This window comes from Desmodus rotundus, chromosome X (genome assembly GCF_022682495.2).
Source record: "Desmodus rotundus isolate HL8 chromosome X, HLdesRot8A.1, whole genome shotgun sequence".
NCBI classification, from domain to species: Eukaryota; Metazoa; Chordata; class Mammalia; order Chiroptera; family Phyllostomidae; genus Desmodus; species Desmodus rotundus.
Genome location: NC_071400.1, coordinates 16855535 through 16862877, shown reverse-complemented (window position 1 = coordinate 16862877; position 7343 = coordinate 16855535). Strand labels below are relative to the sequence as shown.

The following is a 7343-nucleotide window of genomic DNA, read 5'->3' as shown; positions in this document are numbered from 1 at the left end:
CAATCATGTTTGTAGCATTTTCCTATAAGCATTTTTTTCTGATGACTTTTTCCCCTCAGTATCATCTTTGCTAATTCTTTGGGTGAAGAGGTCATTGGCCGCCACCTCCGTTGGTACTCTGTTGGGCACCCTTTAATGTGGTTTGTAATTTCAGTACCACTGACATATTTTGGTGCGAAGTTTGGAAGCAAAAGGAAGGTGAACTTTTAAGATACTGCTTTTGACCATGGAGTGATGTCTCAAATAATACCTCAGTGTGTATACGAGATCTTTCCAGAAGGTATCCAGCCAGGTAATATGAAAAATAGAGGCATTTATTGAAGAAGATACAAGATACAAGAAACATTGTACATAGGACAATGACGCCTCAGTGTCCGTCAAAGTAGACACCTTGGGACCTTACACAGTTCTCCCAATCTCCATTAGCTGCCCCACCATATTTTCCTGAATCTCATCAACAGTCTGAAATCTCTTCCCTTTCAAAGGTGATTTTAGTTTTGGGAAAAGCCAGAAGTCTCAGGGCACCAAATCTGGGCTGTAGTGGGGCTGAATCACCTGGGTGGTTTGATGTTTCACCAAAAAACACTGCATGGGACATGATGCATGAGCAGGTGTGTTGTGATGAAGCTGCCAATCACTAGTTGCCCATAACTGCAGCCTTCTGAATCATCTGAATAGTTTCTTTGGAGGAATGTTCAAGCTTAACACAAAATTTGATGCATATTGGTTGTTCTACTTGCTCAGCCATTTTGAATGTGAAGGTCACACAGTACACGTGCTTACTCAACAGCATCTACCACCTCCACTGACTAGTACAGTGAAGTCGTCATTATTCACATGTGCATTCCAGTTCACTCTCCTTGGCTGCCAGGTTACATCAATGTCTTGCAAACCATTCTCATTATATTAACAATGGCTGGGCTTTTTCTGGACAGAACTTGTACTATACATGGAATACAAAATGTACCATTGGAGAAAACTACAAAGAATAATCATTTTGGAATGTAAGATTTTTAATAATAAAAAAAGACAGTAACACTTTAAAAGACATTGCTAAATGTATTTCCCATCCTATAGGTTGCTTATATTTCCCCCTACCTCTGATGGACAAAATTAAAAGGATATATTATAGGAAGGCTGACTTTAACAAAGTCAGAAAAGTAATAGGATTTTAAAGTGGGGAAAGAAAGCCAAGTTATAGACCAAGAAATAGGGCTGTTCAATTTGAAGTTAACCTAGTCCCTGTATAGGGAAAAGAAACACGATACCAAAAGACTAAATAAGTTCGTACTACAAAAGGATTGTATAAAGATATGGCATGGGCCCTCACGGGTGTGGCTCAGCAGGCTGGGCATAGGCCTGCAGACTGAAAGTTTGCCGGTTTGATTCCCAGTCAGGGCACATGCCTGGGTTGTGGGCCACTTGTGTGCAAGAGGCAACCGATAGATGTTTCTCTCACAGATCGATGTTTCTCTTCCGTTCTTTCTCCCTCCCTTCCCCTCTCTCAAAAAATAAATAAATAAAATCTTTTAAAAAAGGTGTAACATGAGTTTTCAGGGGAGAAATCAGTAAGGTAAAACAGGAGGGGGAGTTCCATAGATAGCAGAAAAAAGGACAATTTTGGAAAACTATTGATAAATTTTAAGACAAATCTTTTAAATTTTTTTACTATTTTGTTTTATTTTTTCAATTACAGTTGACATTAAATATTATTTTATATTAGTTCCAGGTATACAGCATAGTGGTTAGACATTAATATAATTTACAAAGTTACCCACCCCAATAAATGTAGTACCCACCTGGCACTACACAGTTATTACAGTATTGTTGACTACATACCCCATGCTGTACTTTACATCCCATTGACTATTTTGTAACTACCATTTTGTACTCCTTGGTGTACATGTTTTTTACCCAGCCTTCCAAACCCCCTCACATATGGCAACCATCAGTTTGTTCTCTGTATGACAAATTCTAAGAGAGAATGTTTTGACATCATACATTATTTTACACTGAAATAGTCACTAGTAAATTTTGTCCAATATCTCCCTTGAAATTTATAAGAAAAGATAAACATCCTTATTGTTTAGCTGTGTGCTAGCCACATGTGGCTTTTGAGTCCTTGAAATGTAGCTAGTCCAAATTGAGATGTGTTGTAACTGTAAAATACACACTGGTTTTCAAACACATAGAACAACAATAAGAACAATATAATATTTCTGATTAATAATTTTTATATTGATTAATAATGGAAATGATCTTTTGGACATGCTAAAGTAAGTGAAATAAATTAATTTCATCTGTTTATTTTTACTTTTTAAAATATAGCTACTAAAAATTTTAGAATTGTTTATTTGACTTGCATTAATTTCTATTACACAACATTGGTCTAGCCCCTGCCTGTATGACTGCTCTTGAAAATGTTCCATGGCCTGTTAAGATTCAAGATTCTGTATTATAATTATATCTGTATAAATTTAGTTGGACTTTATGACATTCTGATTTGCACTTGAATTATTTTTGAGCAGTTTGGGGGTACAGTTCATATAAACGAGATTACACATCAGATTCCTGAATAGACTTTATAAAACCATTTGTATCATAAACCTTTGCATCATAATAGGTGGCATTTTACCTTTTAGCTGTATTTTTATTCAATTGTTTTTTTAAAGATTTTATTTATTTAATTTTAGAGAGAGGAAAGGAGGGAGAAAGAGAGGGAGAGAAACATCAATGTGTGGTTGCCTCTCATGAGCCCCCCACTGGGGACCTGGTCTGCAACCCAGACATGTGCCCTGACTGGGAATTGAACCGGTGACCCTTTGTTTTTGTTTTCTTTCTTTTTTTTTTAAATTTTCCTTACTACATATATTTACAATTTTTTCTTTTTTTTAAATTTACATCAAGAAAATATATTTATTTTTATTTTTTTAATTGTTATTCAATTACAATTGTCTGAATTTCTCCCCATCCCTCCACCCCACCCCAGCCATTCCCACCTCCCTCCCCCACCTCTACCCTCCCCCTTGATTTTGTCCTTGTATCCTTTATACTAGCTCCTGTAAACCCCTCTCCCCACTATCCCCTCCCCACTCCCCTCTGGCTATTGTTACATTGTTCTTAATTTCAATGTATCTGGTTATATTTTGTTTGCTTTTTTCTTTTGTTGATTATGTTCCAGTTAAAGGTGAGATCATATGGTATTTGTCCCTCAAACCAGTGACCCTTTGATTCACAGGCCACTGCTCAATCCACTGAGCCACACCAGTCAGGGCATATTCAACTATTTTTTTTTATTCTAAACAGTATTTGGTGAGTATCTTTATAATTTCAAATATAGTAATTGTTAAGAAATTTAATTAATATTACTATATTTCAAGGTAGTTAAATTTTGATATGGCAAAACTTGATTTGTCCCTGCTTTATGCAACAAGTAGCAATCTGCCTGGGAGAATTTCCTAGGGAAGTTAGACTTATTTGACAAAAATTTAAAACCAGTTTTTGATAGGAATTTGTATAAATTTTAGTTTTTTATAAAGTAACAACCTTTTTAAAGCCTTTCCCAGTGATTTAGTAAAGTTGGTGTCAAAGTGTACTTGTGTTAGGTCTTTCAGGGAGTGGAGTGGAGGTGTCTCTTGGAGGGAGATGCCTAAGATGGGAATGGCAGTTCTGATTTATATCTGTTTTCTATACTGGCCTTCCATGTAAGATTTCAGTTAGAGTTCCTCTGCTAAAAATAATTTGAAGTCAACTGACTTTGGGTCTTCATCTGTATTGAGCTATAATAAAGTTTTTCTGTGTTCCTTTCTGTCAACTGTTAGTTCTGTGTATCAGGATGACTGCTCCTTAAAGCTTTCCTCTTTTTATTTATTTGTCATGGTTTAAGAATTTTGATAACCAGCACTGGCTAGTGTGGCTCAGTGGATTGAATGCTGGCCTGGGTGTGAACCAAAGGGTTGCTGGCTTGATTCCCAGTCAGGGCACATGCCTGGGTTGCCAGCCAGGTCCCTGGTGCAGGGCACTCAAGAGGAAACCACACACTGATGTTTCTCCTTCTTTCTTTCTCCCCCCCTTCCCTCTGTCTACAAACAAATAAATAAAATTAAAAAAAGTATTTTAATAACCGAGATAGTTCAAAAGCATGTAAAGTAAGAATCAGTGCTCTCTGATTAAAGTTCCACAGCTTCAGTGCCCGAGCTTCCTGACAAGTAGTTCAGGTGTTCTGAGTCCCTTTTTTTCTTACTTCCTGATTCTTTTTACTTATGGTTGCTCAAGTACAGTTCTCTCCATTTCCCCCCACCACTCCCCCTACCCCAGCAATCCCCAACTCCCACCCTCGATCCTACCCATGTTTGGCTTTTTCCATGTGTCCTTTATACATGTTCCTTGACAACCCTTCACCCCTTTCCCCAATTATCCCCTCCCACCTTCCCTCTGGTTATTGTCAGTTTGTTTTTAATTTCAATGTCTTTGGTTACTTCCTGATTCTTGACTGCATTCTGGTTTTAGGAGCTGACCAATTGGAATGTTACTATGGAGGGATTTTTTGGAAATGGGGCAAAAACACCATAAAATAAAATTCAGCAGCCAATTGTGTGCGTTTATAACAATTTTGTCCCAAAGGAATCTTTCAGACAAAACTTTTTAAGTCCTCAGAAATTAGACTTAATCATGTGCATTAATTGCTCACCTTTTAAACAGCATTATGTCAAATTTGTTCAAAAGCTAACCAGTAAAATCTGTTACCTTGTCAGCAACTAAATATTTAACATGCTGCAAAATAGATTCTAGTAACTATATTTTCCAGATATTTTAATGGAAAAGTAATTTAAAGTGAAAACTAAATGACAAATTAATTTTTGTTTTAGTGAGAAACAGTGTGCTTGTTGTATGAAACTTTGTATATATTTATTATCTATAGAAATAATTCTCCCCAACTCCCATCTTTCATTCTCACACTCAGCTATATGTTTAAGATGAGATTTTAAAATGGGGTATTGATTGCTTCATCAGCTTCTTCTTATCTTCAGAAGGCTTTTTAAAAAGTATATTTCTCATCCCAATTTAGTCAGCTCAGCTCTATAATAATAAAAGAAATTACTTGATTTCTTCAAAGTTGGACCTAGGCTCTCTGCTCCTCCACTTTGACAGCCATGCCTTCCTGCTCAGTGCCAGCTGCAGCCCTGAGACACAATGGTGAGTGAATGGATTTGGTTGTATTGGGTGCCTGGTCACCAGGGCTGTTTTTAACTCTGGCAAAGTGGATATTGTCACCATCAATGACCCCTTCATTGATCTCAACTACATGGTCTACATGTTCCAGTATGATTCTACTCATGGCAAGTTCAAAGCCACAGTCAAGGAGGAGAATGGGAAACTTGTCATCAATGGAAAGTCAATCTCCCTCTCCTAGGAACAAGATCTCGCTAACATTAAAAGGGGCAATGCTGGTGCTGAATATGTTGTGGAGTCCACTGGTATCTTTTCTACTATGGAGAAGGCTGGGGATCACTTAAAGGGTGGAGCCAAGAGGGTCATCACCTCTGCCCTTTCTGTGGATGCCCCCATGTTTGTGATGGGTGTGAAGCATGACAAGTATGACAACTCCATGAAAATTGTCAGCAATGCCTCCTGCACCACCAACTGCTTGGTCCCCCTGGCCAAGGTCATCCATGACAACTTTGGCATCATGGAGGGACTCATGACCATAGTCCATGCCATCACTGCCACCCAGAAGACCGTGGATGGGCCCTATGGGACGCTGTGTTGTGGTGGCCAAGGGGCTGCCTAGAACACCATCAGTGCTTCTACTGGTGCTGTCAAGGCTGTGGGCAAGGTCATCCCTGAGCTGAATGGGAAGCTCACTGGCATGACCTTCCATGTCCCCACCCCCCCAATGTGTCAGTTGTAGATTTGACCTGTTGCCTGGTGAAAGCCTTCAAATATGATAACATGAACAATGCAGTGAAGCAGGCATCAGAGGGCCCCCCTCAAGGGCATCCTGGGCTATACTGAAGACCAGGTCGTCTCCTGCAATTTTAATAGTGACACCAACTCCTCCACCTTTGATGTTGGGGCTGGCATCACCCTCAATGACCACTTTGTCAAGCTCAGTTCCTGGTATGACAATGAATTTGGCTACAGCAACAGGGTGGTGGACCTTATGGTCCACATGACCTCCAAGGAGTGAAAGCCCCCTGGACCACCAGCCCAAGCAACAGGAAGAGAGGTCCTCAGCGGCTGGGATGTCCTTGCCCCAAATCAATCCCCCAACACACTGAGAATCTCCTGACCTCCAGTTTCCATCCCAGACTCCCTGAAGAAGGGGATGGGCTTAGGGAGCCTTACCTTGTCATGTATTATCAATAAAGTTCACTGTACCCAGCCAAAACAAAAGAACAAAAACAACCAAAGTTGGACCTAAATGCAATCCACGCACAGATTTTTGGGAAAAAAGCATGTTTGAAAATATATTTAATAGAATTATGTGTGCCATCATATAAAGACCTGTTTGAGGAGGCAGCCTGTCAATGGATGTTCAAAGGCAAAGTGGCATTTGAGTCTCTGGTTTTCTGTTATATAATGTAGCCACTCGTATTTATGGCATTTACAACCTTCCATTTCTAAAGAGAAAGAATGTTAAAATATGTCTTGAGCTCTGGCTGGTGTGGCTCAGTGGATTGAGCGCCAGCCTGTGAACCAAAGGGTTGCCAGTTTGATTCCCAGTTTAGGGCACATGCCTGGGTTGTAGGCCAGGTCCCCAGCAGGGGGCATGCAAGGGGCAACCACACATTGATGTTTCTCTCCCCCTCTTTCTCCCTCCCTTCCCCTTTTAAAAAAATAAATAAAATCTTTAAAATTGTGTACTGAGAAAATTATAGAGATATTATTCAGGTCTTAAGTGAAAAGGAAATTATATGAGGCAAGAAATATGGGTAAGTAGAAACACTCATTCTGACTAGGCAAGACATGGCCAAACTCTGAAGCTTCATAGATAAGGGAATATATATATATATATATATATATATATATATATATATATTTGATACTAGAGGGGCAGATGAAGGTTTGGAATGAAGAGTTAAGGGTTAGTAGAGAAAGGTGTGTCTTTTGTATAGATTTGGACTGATATTTTTTTGTTATTGAGTTCAAGTTTATTTTAAAGCTATAATTTTTATTTTCAGGCCTCATCAGATGTACTTCATGTTTGTCTTCCTTATCTTTATACTTTTTCTGATTGCCTGTTCAGAAGGCACAGTTTTTCTGTTATTTTCACTTGTGTGCTGAGGTAAAGACATAAGAAACTAATGCATCCTAAGTTTTCTAAACTTGTATTATTGGAA

The 7343-nt window shown here is 38.8% G+C and overlaps 1 pseudogene; it reads left to right on the top strand.

The window, feature by feature from the left end:
• Positions 1–234: 234 nt before the first annotated feature.
• On the top strand, positions 235–6190 carry LOC112307300 (glyceraldehyde-3-phosphate dehydrogenase-like; annotated as a pseudogene).
• The last annotated feature ends 1153 nt before the right edge of the window (positions 6191–7343 follow it).